Source organism: Pan paniscus, chromosome 1 (assembly GCF_029289425.2).
Source record: "Pan paniscus chromosome 1, NHGRI_mPanPan1-v2.0_pri, whole genome shotgun sequence".
Lineage (NCBI taxonomy): Eukaryota > Metazoa > Chordata > Mammalia > Primates > Hominidae > Pan > Pan paniscus.
The window spans coordinates 110,464,564-110,480,328 of record NC_073249.2 but is presented as its reverse complement, the minus strand read 5'-3'; positions in this window follow the sequence as shown (position 1 = coordinate 110,480,328).

Below are 15,765 nucleotides of genomic sequence, written 5' to 3'. Positions count from 1 at the left end.
GCCTTACCGAACAGTCCATTTGAGAAAACAAAGCAAACACCAAATTTATTTGAAAATGAGCTCATAATTACTTGCTAATGCTCAAGGCAAACAAATCAAACAGGTGATTAAATGGGTTTGTATTAATCAGAAAAGGATCCCTGCAAGTTTTTACTGTAGATTTAGAAAGAAGCAATGTATATGAATTATAACAATATCAGCTAACACATTCGGTACTGTCAAGTCCTCAGCATCACAGACATCATCTCTTTTCATCTGAATGTTGGTACTTTTTTCTTTTCCTCATTTTACACATGCATAAACTGTAGAATAATAGACACTAAATGACTTGTTCAGACAGCCTGGAAAGGGCCCAGGGCTTCTCTCTCCAGGACGTCTGGTCTATCCACTATGCCATGCTGCTTCAGTTTGGCAAAGAAATAGACAGAAATGGGGCCGGGGTTTGGGTGGAATGAATTAGTAGAGAGTCAGATTTGACTTCCGTTAAGAAGCCCTGTAGTAAAGTGAAAAGACTATAATTTTGGATTCAGACTAGATTTGAGTATGTCTTGCTACTTATAAATTGTGACCCTGGCAGGTTACTTATCGTCTGAATCTTAATTTTCTCAAATGCAAAACACAGTTAATAATATCTACTCCTCTTTAGAGTTATCTGACATATAGTAGGTGTCTAATAAATGGTAGCTATCTTAGCAAATAGTGGGCTAGAATGAGAAATAGATTGTTTTTTTTTTCTTTCATATGTTGTTGATTGACTTGGTTGCTGCAAAGAGAGTAAAGGACAAAAGTCACACAAACCCCAAAAAGGTTTAGAGTACTAGGGAAAAGCACCATGATTATTTCCTCAAACTCTTAACTTCTCTTCTTCCCCACTGTCCTAGCAGGAAGGTTTTTATAGGTGTAAGGAAGAACTTCCAGAGAAGAGTTGAGAAACTCATTGCTCTCAAAAGGCCAGATTGCTCAGGATTCAGTCCTACTTAGTATAGCAAATGAGATGAAGTGCATACAAAGTGCACTGCAATTGTTAAGGTAAGTTCCGGACTTGATGAGAGAGTGGGCTCAACATAGCCGTTGCCACTTTCCAGCTATGTATTTTTAAACAAATAAACTCATGGCCTTGCTCCAGAGACACCTGCAAAGTGGGCTAGTAATTCCTACCTCATGGGATTTCCAATGATGAAATTAGATAATTCAGTGAACAAACACTTATAGGATACTCACTGTGATGGTTAATTTTATGTCAACTTGGAGAGTGTTTTTGGATGAGATTAACGTTTAAATCAGTGAACTCTGAGGAAACAGACCCTCCAGATGTAGGTGAGTCTCATCCAATCAGCAGACTGCCATCGGTTCTCTGCCTCCTGGCCACTCTCCTGGGACTCCAGCATGCTGCAGATTTTTGACTTGCCATCCTCCATAACTGCATGAACCAATTCCTATCATATATTTCTTTCCATATGCTCAGCCCTCCATATCCATGGGTTTCACATCTGTGAATTCAACCATGGATCAAAAATATTTGAAAAAAAGTGCATCTATACTGAACATGTAGAGGCTTTTGGTCATTATTTTCTAAACAATACAGTATAACAACTATTTACATAGCATTTCCATTGTATTAGGTATTACAAGTAATGCCATATCTAGAGGTGATTTAAAGTATATGGGAGAATATGTATAGGTTATATGCAAATACTATGCCATTTTATGTCAGGGACTTGAATAGCTGCAGATTTTCATTTCTGAGGGAGGTTCTAGAACCAAACCCCCATGGATACCGAGGGATGACTATATATATATATATGTGTGTGTGTGTGTGTGTGTGTGTGTGTGTGTGTGTGTGTATGTGTGTGTATATATATGTGTATATGTGTATATATACATATGTGTGTATATATATGTGTATATGTGTATATATACATATGTGTGTATATATATGTGTATATGTATACACACACACATACACACTGGAGGCTATACTCCTGTTGGTTCTGTTTCTCTGGAGAACCTTCACTAATACACTTACTAGGAGTCAGGCACTGTTCTAGGCCCTGGAGATGCACTGAAAGAGACAGACAAGGTCTCTCAGGGAACAGATATTTTTGTGGAGAGGGAGTCAAACAATAAATAAGCAAATAAGGCAATATCAGGTAGTGATATGAATAAAATAAGATGAGGTACTAATAGTGAGTGGGGAAGCTTCTTTGGATTGGGTGGGCTTGGATGAAGCATATTAAAGACAGGGAATTGTAATGGTTTTTAGGAACAAGCTCAACAGCTTCCAGCTTGAGCACCTGCAGCTTCTCCAGGTACAAGGTGCTTGAACAGAGAGGAAGACAGTGTGCCTGGGAACAGCGCAGGTGAGAGAAAGTGTGATAGGAGATGAGGGAGGTAATGTTGCAATGGCTACATCAGATAGGCCTAGTATTCTTGTGTTAAAGAATTTACCTTTGTATTCTAAGTGCAATTGAAACCACTGAAGGATTTGGTGTCATGCTCTCTTCTCTTTCTCTCTCTGAGATAGATAGACAGATATTGTGTTAAGTTGTTCCTGCGTTATTATAAAGAACTACCTGAGACTGGGTAATTTGTAAAGAAAAGAAGTTTAATTCATTTAACTTTCTTTTAATTAAACTTCTTTTAATCATGCTGGCTCATGGTTCTACAGGCTGAGCAAGCATAGGATCAGCATCTGCTCAGCTTCTGGGGAGGCCTCAGGGACCTTTTACTCATGGCAGAAGGCAAAGCAGGAGCTTGTATGTCACATGGTGAAAATAAGAGGAAGGGGGAGGTGCCACAAACTTTTAAACAACCAGATCTTGCGAGTACTCACTATTGTGAGGACAGCACCAAACCATGAGGGATGTGCCCCCATGATCCAGTCACCTCCCACCAGGCATTACCATTCAGGACATAGGCATGGGCAAGGACTTCATGTCTAAAACACCAAAAGCAATGGCAACAAAAGCCAAAATTGACAACTGGGATCTAATTAAACTAAAGAGCTTCTGCACAGCAAAAGAAACTACCATCAGAGTGAACAGGCAACCTACAGAATGGGAGAAAAGTTTTGCAATCTACTCATCTGACAAAGGGCTAATATCCAGAATCCACAATGAACTCAAACCAATTTACAAGAAAAAAACAACCCCATCAAAAAGTGGGCGAAGGATATGAACAGACACTTCTCAAGACATTTATGCAGCCAAAAGACACATGAAAAAATGCTCATCATCACTGGCCATCAGAGAAATGCAAATCCAAACCACAATGAGATACCATCTCACACCAGTTAGAATGGCAATCATTAAAAAGTCAGGAAACAACAGGTGCTGGAGAGGATGTGGAGAAATAGGAACACTTTTACACTGTTGGTGGGACTGTAAACTAGTTCAACCATCGCGGAAGTCAGTGTGGCGATTCCTTAGGGATCTAGAACTAGAAATACCATTTGACCCAGCCATCCCATTACTGGGTATATACCCAAAGGATTATAAATCATGCTGCTATAAAGACATATGCACACGTATGTTTATTGTGGCACTATTCACAATAGCAAAGACTTGGAACCAACCCAAGTGTCCAACAATGATAGACTGGATTAAGAAAATGTGGCACATATACACCATAGAATACTATGCAGCCATAAAAAATGAAGAGTTCATGTCCTTTGTAGGGACATGGATGAAGCTGGAAACCATCCTTCTCAGCAAACTATCACAAGGACAAAAAACCAAATACCGCATGTTCTCACTCATAGGTGGGAATTGAACAATAAGAACATATGGACACAGGAAGGGGAACATCACACACTGGGGCCTGTTGTGGGGTGGGGGGAGGGGGAAGGGATAGCATTTGGAGATATACCTAATGTTAAATGACAAGTTACTGGGTACAGCACACCAACATGGCACATGTATACATATGTAACTAACCTGCACGTTGTGCACATGTACCCTAAAACTTAAAGTATAATAATAAAAAAAAAGAAAATATTTCTAACAAGTAGTCACTCCATAACCTGCTTGGATTTTTCCCCTATAAAAGCCTTTTCTTTCTTTGCTATGGGCTAGGCTGCAAATTTTCCAAATTTTTATGCTCTGCTTCTCTTTTAAATATCAATTCCAACTTTAGATCATTTCTTTGTTCCTGCATCTGAGTTAGGTTGTTAAAAGCAGCCACACCACATCTTGAATGCTTTACTGCTTAGAGATTTCTTCCACCAGATACCCTAAATCATTACTCTTAAGTTCACATTTCCACAGATCCCCAGGGCATGAACAAAGTACAGCTGAGTTCTTTGCTAAGGCATAACAAAGGTGACTTTTGCTCCAGTTCTCAGTAAGTTCCTCATTTCCATCTGAGACCTTGTCAGCCTGGACTTCACTGTCCATATCACTATCAGCAATTTGGTCACAACCATTTAACCAGTCTCAAAGATGTTCCAAACTTTCCCTCATCTTCCTGTCTTCTTTTGAGCGTCCACACTCTTCCAACCTCTGCCCATTGCCCAGTTCCAAAGGTGCTTCCACATTATCAGTTATCTTTATAGCAAGACCCCACTCCTGGTACAAATTTTCTATGTTAGGCTGTTCTTACATTGCTATAAAGAAATACCTGTGTCTGGGCATGGTGGCTCACACCTGAAATCCCAGCACTTTGGGAGGCCAAGGCAGGCGGTCACCTGAGGTCAGGAGTTCGAGACCAGTTTGGCCAGCGTGGTGAAACTTCATCTCTACTAAAAATACAAAAAGTAGCTGGGCGTGGTGGCACATGCCCGTAATCCCAGCTATTCAGGAGGCTGAGGCAGGAGAATCACTTGAACCCAGAAGGTGGAGGTTGCAGTGAGTTGAGATCATGCCACTGCACTCCAGCCTGGGTGACAGAGTGAGACTCCATCTCAAAACAAACAAAAAGAAATACCTGAGACTGGTACAAGGCAAAATGAACTCTAAGTAAAAAGAGAAAAACAACCAACCCCTGAGACTGGGTAATGTATAAAGAAAAGAGGTTTCATTTGGCTTACAGTTCCACTTTATAGGAAGCATGGTGCTGGTTTCTGCTCAGCTTCTGGGGAGGCTTCAGGGAGCTTTTACTCATGGCAGAAGGCAAAGTGGAAACCCACACATTACATAGCAAAAGCAGAAGCAAGGAGCAGGGAGGAGGTGACACACACTTTTAAAAAATCAAATCTCACAAGTACTCACTATTGTGAGGACAGCACCAAGGCATGAGGGATCTGCCCCCATGATCCAATTACCTCCCACTAGGCCCCACTTCCAACATTGGAGATTATATTTCAACATGTAATTTAGACTATAGGTAGGACAAATAACTAAACCATTTCAGACATAGATATCTTAAATTGAAGTGAAATTTACATAACATAAAATTAACCATTTTGACGTAAACATTTTCAGTGACATTTAGTGCATTCATAATGTTGTGCAACTGCCACTGATTTATATTTTGAAAACATCCTTCTGGTTGCTATGTGGAAAAGGGATAGTGGGGTGGTCCTATGGTCTGAATGTCTGTGTCCCCCCAGAGTTCATATGAAAATCTTAAAGTCCAATGTGATGGTGTTAGGATGGAGAGCCTTTGGGAGGTGATTAGGTCAGGAAACCTGATGAATGGAATTTGTGCCCTTATAAAAGAGGCTCCAGAGGACTGCCTTCCTCTCTCATTTTTTATTTCTTTTTTAATAAAGATGAGGTGTCATCATATTACCCAGGCTGGTCTGGACCTTCTGGGTTCAAATGATCCTCCCACATCAGCATCCCAAAGTGCTGGGATTGCAGGTGTGAGCCACCATGTCCAGCTTGCCTTGTTCTTTCACCATGTAAGGACACAGACAGAAGGTGCTCTCTGTGAACCAGGAAATGGGGCACTGTTTCTGCTGGCATCTTAATCTTGGACTTCCCAGCCTTCAGAACTGTAAGAAACAGATTTCTGCTATTTATAAGCCACCCAGTATATGGTGTTTTGTTATAGTAGCCTAAGTGGACTAAGACAGTGGGGGAGCCAGGGAACAAGAGAAGAAACATGTCTGGAGGCCAGCGCTGTGTCCAGGCAAGAGATTATGGTGGCTAGGGTATAGCAGAAAGGATGAAGAGAAATGGCAGATCTATAGGGCATATTTTTCAGGAAAAGTCAACAGGGCTTTCTAACAGATTCAATGGACCATGTAAGAAAAATATGATATATATGAAAGTACTCTGTAAACTTCATACACTTGAAATGTTAGCATCATTATGAAGAACAGGGCTTCACGATCATTAAAGAGAAAGAGCTTGACTGGATGGTCTCTCAAGATCCCTCTGAGTCCTGAAATCCTCTGATGCTTTAAAGGTGGGTAAACTGCCTTTGGTACAAAGGGGAAGAATTATTTAAAGATTTTCTTGATCCCATGCAGTGTCCAAGTGCTTTCAGAGGACAGTCCAGGGCATCATCCAACCACACACTCAGTGAGAACAGGCAAAGCCTGCCTTCCTCCAGCCAGCAGGACTACGTCATGGCCTGGAGGCGAGCATGGGAACTGGCAGGCCTGGGCTCAGCATCCCAGACACTACACTCCTAAGAGGGAAGTGCCCTGACGCCTGGGCTCTCAGACCTCAGCGATGTCCAGTAAAAACACACTGGGTGGTGAGGCCTGGGGCCAGAGAAGGGAAAGTACTTCCAGCAGTGCAGCCCTGTGTGGATGACTTTTGCTGGCAGTGAGCATGCCTTAAAGGCTATAGCACAGCTCCCAGAGTCCCCAGGGGCTGGAGGCTGAGATCTTTCACACAAGTGAGGCTCATATCAGACCCTGTCAGTATCCAGATCATGTTCAGGTAGCAAGGGTCTTCAAGAAAGACACTCTCCAAAAGACACTTTTTTTCCTCCCTCCTTTCTTCTGCTTTGAAGAGTGTGCCGTTAATCAAAATCTATGTGGTTTATAATCTTCACAACCTCCTCTGGAAAAACTGACCTCTTTTTCATATAATATTTAGCTTTAGATAGTTAGGTTTCAACTGGGCTGGGAAAACTTTTCTTAACAGAGAGTTTCTCGCTAAGCAAATAAAGAAGCTGAATTAACTGTTTAAAGTTCCTGAGTAATAATACCACTACTATTATAACTTGTGAGATGGTCCTTCTTCCATCAGAGAGAACAAACAGCTCTTAGACACCACCAGAACGATGGTTTTCAAAGTGTGGACCCCAGACTAACAGCACTGCCATCTGCGTCTCCTAGCACCTGTTAGAGATACAAATTCTAGGGCAGCATTCCTGACCTACTGAATGATAAACTCTGAAGGTGGGGCCCAGAAATCTGTGTTTTAAAATGCCTTTAAAGAGGTTTTGATATACAATCAAGTTTGAGAACCACTGCATTAGAGAAACAGAGAAATGTGGAGCCACAGAAAGTCTGAGTAGAGGAATTAGGTATGCACCTGATCACATGATGGATGGAGAAAGGAAGGCCAACAGAGAGAGAAGGTGACTTGTCCTAGAAGACACAGAGGACAGGTCACCTTTTGGTCTCTCTGGGTTCTCCCTCCCTTCCCAAAGGAAGACTCAGATTTTTCTTTTGAATTATATTTTTCCCAGACGTTTTAGCTGTTCACTTGCCCATTAACTTTTAACAATTTACTCCATGTGTTTACATAAATCTGATCATTTTATAGTGTAGAAAGTATATGACACTGAAATGCTCAAGAGATCTCAAAGAGAATGTGGCTTAGGTTGGGTTCCCTGAAAGCAGACTTGGTGACAGAGACTAGCATGCAGAAGGTTTATTGGGTATGTTTCCAGAGATGCACTTACAAGAATAGGTGGGGGAGAAATTGACCCTTCATATGTTGTAACTGAGGCCTTACCAATGCTACAGGGAGTGCTGGAGCTGAGATGAGCCTTCAGAATTGTCTTCTACTAAAGCCAAGGGCCCAACCATTGTATCTCTGCATCAGGCAGTCATTGGCTATTGAGCCATCCCTGGGAGGGGCCTTAGTCTGGAGCCAGATAGTTCTCTGCCAAGGTCATTGCCTAGGAAGGGACACAGCTGTGAGCCATCAGCAGCTGGAGGCTTGTGCCTCAGCCCTGAAGTGGGGATCTGAACACAATATGAAAGTATTGCCCACAGAAGGCATTCCAGATTTGGGATGGTGGGGGCAGGGTCAGAAAAATTCACCTGCTGAAAGTAGAGACAGAAAACCCCAAGACACGATATCAAAAGAATCTGATCCTAAGAGAAAATGTGTTGCTCATAAGACTAAAATATTTATCATCTCTGCTAAATGCTCCAAAATCTAGTAAAGAAGATGATGGTATGTGCCAGAGCTTTCCAACAGATCTGTCAGGGCCAACTGATGAGCAACAATGAGTCACAGATGTGTGGGGATTTTTACTTCCTGTAGATCTCAGGGTGGCAGAACAGGACCTGGGATGGCTAGAATCCTTCTGTCAATTCATACACATATTGTTGCATGAGTGCATTATTTACAAAAAATTAGAAAGCCCTAGCTTATAAAAGAAGTTGTCATCTACCCAATTGTGCCCTATTATATCTGGCATCACAGATGGTCTGCATAAATACTCTCTAAACTGGTGGGTGTCCTCAAGCACTGTGCCAGGGTGAGAGCCCTCAAATTCTGAGAACCAGTACTTTTTATTCAGAAACGTCTCCAGAGTGCAGAAAGGCAGTGAATCCAGCTACTCTAGAATGATGAAATAGCCTTATAAACAAGAACACTCTTGAAACTTTGCTCTGCTTTTGTCTACATCAAGAAAATCTCCTTTATATTTCAGCATCCCAAGTAAGATTATTTATCCTCAGGGGTACTCTCAGAAAAGGTTGGGCACTTATGATCCTACCTGATACCCTCATTGATAAGTCTGTATTCATTTGTCAATCAGGCTCTAACTTAGAGAATCAGCTCCCCATAGCCTTCTTACCTCTGAGGAACTTATGGAATTAAGTTCCCAACCCAGCAAACCTGAGGGCCAACTCCTGGCTCATGGTGACCTTAGGCAATTTACTTTCCCGGCAGCATCATTTAATGATTTCCCTAAAGGAAACATCTCACACAGAAGGGACTAGCCATGGGGAGACCACTGTTTTGCCACTGGGTACCTGAAAACTTCATCTGTCCAGATCTGGGCAGGATAAAAAGGAGTTTGGAGTCAGACATCTGGTCAGTGAGGCTTTTGCTGGCTCCCTGTGAGAATAGCTGAATCCCTGTGGCACCAACACTTAGGTAGAATGCTCTGCAATCACTGGTCCTGGGGACAGACTAAGGGAAACGCTGAAAGCATACTCAGAGGGTCAGTTCAGATGGGAAAAGTAACTTTCCTCAGGTTGTAGGGGACAAAGTCTGCTTCCCACAGAGCCTGCCTCAGGGGTTTGGAACCAGCCAGGGCAACAGGCCAGGTATTTCAAGCCTGTTGCAAGACCATCTGGGGAGACTAGATGGAGTTGGGATTTTGTTCCTGCACCCCATCTTCCCATTCTATCTCTCATCATTTTGTAGGGAAGAAACACTAGGTCTTCCCTGTGTGGTTGTGAGCTTTGACCCAAACCCTTGAGCTACCTGGCCCCAGAGCTGCCCCAGGATTAGATCTTAGGTGTATTTCAAACTGTTTTTGTCTTCCCACTGGGCTATGGGAAACATGGCCCTCTTGATTTACTTTCTGAGGAGAAAACTGAGAAGTAGTAGCGGCCTGAATACCTAGCATCTCTACCAGAGGTTCCCACTTAGTGGCAGGAGAATTCCCCATGTACTTAACACGCATACAACAGTTTCATTCTGTAACACTAGAGAAAGGTGTGCTGGCCTCCTCTCATGTGATACCATGGGGTTTTCTCTGACAGAGCAGCTCTGGGAAGATCTGACCAATGTTTTACCTGACCTGCTGGACCAAGGCCACTGAACTGAGGGAAAAAGAAGTGGAAAGGGGAGAGAGCCAGATCTAACTATTGAAATTTAGCCTGAGTGCCTGTCTCCAAGGAAGGATTCTACTGGGACTGTTCAGCCAACTTCAGGGAGAGAGGTGTTGTCCCTATCTGGAGTCAGCCAGAGCCCACTCCCTAGTGCCTTGGAGCAGCCAACTGAACTCTGGCATTTGCTTCTCACTGTGCTTTTATACTTTGCCAATCGGCTCCACCCTAGTCCTGCTGGGAGACAGAGCAGCCACTGCCAAAGACTTTGTCTTTCTTAACCACAGTCCCCATAGCATCCAAGGACCTCTGGCTCTTAGGTCCCACCAAATCCCTGGCTTCCCTGGGACAATGCCAGAGGAATGCTATCACTGACTTTGACACTGACATCACCACAAGTTGTTGCTCTCAGTTAAGGCAAAACTAGCTTCTATAACAATCTTCCATCTCTCAGTAGTATAAACACAGTAGATTTGTTTCTTGCTCATGTTAATCCCAATCAGGTACTCAATGGGTTGCCTCTCATGTGCTAATTTGTGGACCATGGGCCCAACCTCCTCCTGGTTGGAGGCTTAGCTATTTTCTTGAGTCTTGGAGTCCTTTGCCTTTAGCTGGAAGACAAGAAGAGAGAAGGTAGAGGAGACATACCCACTTCTTAATCAGTTTGGTCTGGAAGTGACACTCATCATTTCTGCTTACCTCCCTGAGATGGGGACTAGTCTACTTAGTCCCTGTGGCTCTACCCAGACACAAGGGGAGTTAAAGAGTGTAGCTCCTGGCCAGAGCACCCTCTGCAAGACCTCATTATGAGAATGGAGCACAGACCTCAGAGCACAGAGAAGTGATGCCTGGCAGTGGCAAACCAAAGAAACTGAAGAAATGGGATACATTACTGGGTGTGAGTGTGAGAAAAGACATGGAACTATAGGGAAGCTAGAGTTACAAAAGCTCCAAGAGAAGGAACAAAGATGAGGAGAGCCACCTAAGTTGGAGTTCTGGAAGAAAGAGAAAAGGTTGGAGCAGCTGCTGTAAGATGTGAGACTTTAGAAAGAGACTACATACAATTATTGCTAACTGTTGTATGGTATGATTTCTCCCCTGTCAAGCTCCAGTGAAGGTTTTGGGGTATGAAAGGACAGAGGACAACCTAGGGTTATTGAATTTAAATAGTTTAAAATCAATAGCTATTTTAAAATTAGATAGTGGTGGTGGTTGAACAACTTTGTGAATATACTAAAAACTACTAAATTATACATTTTAAAGGATGAATTTTATGGTATGTGGATTATATATGAATAAAAAATGATATGAGAAAATGATAGCTACCATTTCTGGATGCTTCTTTTGTGCCAGGTACTTTACACATTTTGATAATCTCAAATTCTTAGTTTAACTTGAAAGGTAGGTACGAATGTCTCTGTTTTATAGATGAAGAAACTGAGATTCACTGAGGTTAAATGACCCAATGTCACACAAATGGTAGAGCCAGAATTCACACCCAACTCTGCCTGGCTCTGAAGCTGGCTGGCATTCTCTACACTGCCCCTTGTGGCTCCCCAACAATAATCACCGTCTGTATTCAGCACCAGATACTGAGCACTTTGACTATAAAACTCAAATTCCCTCAGCAATCCTGGGAAGTTAACAATATTCTTGACTTTATAAATGAGGTTACCAATGCTTGGAATTGTCAATAATTGCCACAAACTCAGCTACTAAGTGGCAATGCCAGTAGCTGATTTCAAATCCTTTCTGATTTCAAAGCCCTTCAACACGCTTTCTTTTGGGAGTCCATCAGCACTCCTCTATTTACAGTGGCAAACACATTTCTATCTTCTTAACAAACAAACCTTGCTTTTCACTGCCTGATTCAATTCAGCTCACTTTATGGAGTGCTTTTTAAGTGGTAAGTATTAGGCTACGATGGCTAGTCATTGCTTCTTCACTAGTTGAGGTCCATCTCCTTTTTCAAAGTTGGATTCAAAGGTCCTTTCTCTATGAAGATTTTTCTACCCAACTGTGTTCACATTTATTCCTTAAACAGGAAGATGATTGATTTGATTATACCTATGCTACTCAAAGTGTAGTTTTTGAATGAGTCTAGTCTGAGATGGTTGTTGTCAGTTCATGCAAGATAAGTAAAGAAATGGAGTGTAAGTATTTAGAAACTATCATAGCAATTTAATATTGCTATAACATCCAACTGCATAATCAGCAGGCTCATATTTTGTCTTTTTCATTTTTCTAGTAATTTATTTTTATTGTATTTTACAAAAGAATCAGTCTGCCACAGATTGGAAATTCTTCTAAAAAACAATCCTGTACCACAAATAATTTGAGAAACACTGATCTACAAATGGCAAATATAGGCCAAGTCTGGCCCACCACTTAATTTTGCAAATAAAATGTTATTAAAACACCACTTATTTACATATGGTATATGATTGCTTCCATGCTATAATGGCAGCATTGAGTAGTTGTGACAGAGACCACATAGCCCACAAAGTCTAAAATATTTATTTTCTGGACCTTTAAGGAAAAGGTTTGCTGACATCTGATCTAGACCACTTGTTCTCAATCATGATTACACTTCAGGAATTCCTGGGAGACATTTTAAAAATACTGATAGCTGGGTTCTGTTCCCGGGGATTCTGATTTCATTGGTTTATGGTGCAGCCAGTGCAGGTCATTTTAATGTGCAGCAAAGTTTTAAACCACTGATTTAGATCAGTAATTTTCAACTTTGGCCTGGAATCAGAATCACTGAGGATGCCAGAGATTCACTCTCAACCTACAGTATCAGAATTCTGGGAAGTGGGACCCAGGCATGCTTGAATGTGTTTTTGTTAAGTAAATCCTCTGCAGGTAATTGAGATGTTTAATAGGGATTGAGAGACACTGGTATCAACCCAAGAGCAATGATTTTTAAAACTGTTATATGTATCTAAATTACATGAAGAGGGTGCTAAGAATACAGACTACCAAGCCCTACCTCAAGTGAGTCTAATTCAGCAGGTCTCAGATAGATGTGACCCAGGAATGTGTATTTTTAGCAAGCTGTAAGAAACATGGCTGTGCTGCAGCCAAGCAGGCACAGGCTGAGGTAAACATCCTGCATGACTCAACAGGATTGGAGTGCAGGCACACATTCTCATGCCTTATATAATCACAGCTATCTAAACATAACATAGAGAAGCTCATGACCTGGCTCTCAGCCACTATTGTTTGTAAGGTGTATAAATGTAACACTGACACTGAGAAAGAGCTGCTAAATAAAGCCATATCTCATCTACCTGCTGTCTCTCGAGTGTTCTTCTAGCTCCCTGCCCCCTATCCACCCACTCCCCTCAGACCTCAGCTGGGGCTCGAACCTGACAGTTGGCATAGTCAGCAGGATGAGGCGAGTGGGTCTTCATTCCCTGAGGCTTCCAGGTCAGCTCTGTGGCCACAGCACAGGCTGTGGTACCCAGTGGCAGAGGTGCTGCTTGGATGGGCCCCAGTGGAAACGTAGGAGGCAGTGGACTGGTCTCCCACGAGTGTGGAGAAGGCACTGGAGCAGCTGGAAGCACACAGCTTCAAGAAGGAATGCACTTTTGCCGGCAGAGTCGATGGGCATTTCTGACTGCACTGCGTGAAGTATATACTCAGTCCTTGCAGGACACAGTGCAGGTAAGGGATCTTCAGACACAAGCTAAGTGCCTGGGGGCCCAAATGCACAGCTTGTAGTACAGCCTGGGGATGAAGGACTTCCAGGCTCAAGCAGGGTGCTTAGAGGCCCAGATAAACAGCCTGGAACAGGAGTTAGCAACAGCTGTTAGTGCGACCTGAGCCCATCCTCCCAGCCGGACACTCTCATTGGGTCTGATGCCAAGGAGGAGGAGGCTCTTCTGCTGCTGGCTCGCCCCATGATCCATCAGAAGTAGAACGCAAGCAGCCAATGGAGCCCCAGGGGAGAGCCCAGGGAATCCCACAGTGGTGGAACACACCTCTTATAGTGCTTATATCCCCACTGAGTTGTGGGAGTTAGGTAAACAGTGCCGGCAGCCCCTCCCTGCCTGGTTACTCCATCTTTGGGACAAAGGAGCTGACAACATTCCCTGCCCCACCTCTGATAGAGAAGCTGGCTTCTATCACAACTCACCCCTCCCTTCATTAGTGGCTGCAGCTGTGCCAATGGTCAGCACAGGGACAAGATGACCACACTTTAATTGAGTGGCTAATGGGAGCCACATGGACTGTTTGGAATGATGCCAGAGAAATACCAGAAACTGTGAGTAAATGGCAATCATATACTGATTTAGTGCAGATACTCTAGGAGATGGGTATGCAGCAGGCTGTGTTTGATCTGAATACCTGGGGGCCAGATGATAAATGCTTTGCCTCCCACATGAGGGATCTTGTGCTGGGCTCAGCATCCCCAAACTCTTTTGGCTCTCTGGCCTCTGTTCTCACCCTATATGTGGGGCACCGTATACACGAAGTGACTACCGCTATGGCAGCCCTTGGGGAGGCAGAAGGCCATTGGCAGGACCAGGGACTCTATGCCATAAAGAAGGGGAAGTCCATCTGTAAAGAAGGTCCACAGGTAACTATCCAAGGAGATAACAAGGGGCCCAGTGGGTGACCCACAAGCCAATGTGGTTTGATTTACTTTCAGCTAGGGTTGCTCAAGAGACACTTGACAGGCAACCCAGTGAAATGCTGTTGGCTCTGTGGAGGCAATTTTCCCCAGAGCAACAATTCTGGAAAATGCCCAAGAAGGGGCAAAACAGTTGTTCAACCTAATCCTGTCTAGACACTGCAGCTCAAGGACTATTTGCAGACAGGCGAAGATATGGCACCTTTCTTGTTTGATTAGGGAACTGGCCAAGATGCCTGGCTTTGTGGGAGTTGGGGAGTGGATGACCAGAGGCCACATGTGGAGCTGGCAATCCACTGCTCCCCAACTAATGTACAGAGGGTCTTGGCACTGGTAGATACTGGTGCAGACTGCAGTCTAGTTTTTGGGAACCCGGGTAAGTTTCTGGGCAAAACTGTATTCATTGACAGTTATGGGGGCCAATCAGTAAAGGTGAAACCTGTCTCTGCATCTTGGCATTGGCCGCTTGGATCCCCACCTATACGCTGTGTATGTCTCTCCTATACGTGAATATTTTCTGGGGATGGACATTTTGCATGGTCTGGATTTACACCTCACGGCCAAAGAATTCAGACTCCAAGTTTGCATAGTAAAGCTGGTACTGCGTGGACATACACATCACCAGTCCCAAGCTCTGCCACAACCCTGATGGGTTACCTCCACTCATCAATACCATTTGCCAGGGGGGCATACAGAGATAACTAAGACTACTAAGAAGTTAGATGAGGTGTAAATAGTGCGTAGCACTGATAGCCCCTACAATTCCCTGGTATGGCTAGTCAGAAAGCCTGATGGAACTTGGCAGATGACAGTGGATGATCGGGAACTGAATAAGGTGACACCTCCTCTGCATGCAGCTGTACCCTCCATCATGGATTTGACAGACCACTTGACAATGGAACTAGGACAGTACCACTTTGTGGTGGACTTAGCTAATGCATTCTTCTTCATTGACATTGCTCCAGAGAGCTAGGAATAGTTTGCCTTCACATGAGAAGGATGACAATGGACTTTTACCATGCTGCCACAGGACTATGTGCATAGCCCACCATTTGTCGTGGTCTTGTTGCCATGGAATTAGCTGCCTGGAAATGTCCAAAAGGGGTCCTCCTGTTTCATTACATTGATGATATTATGTTAACCTCTGATTCTCTTGCAGATTTAAAAGTGGCAGTGCCCCTCTTGTGGCAACATTTGGCAGCATGTGGTT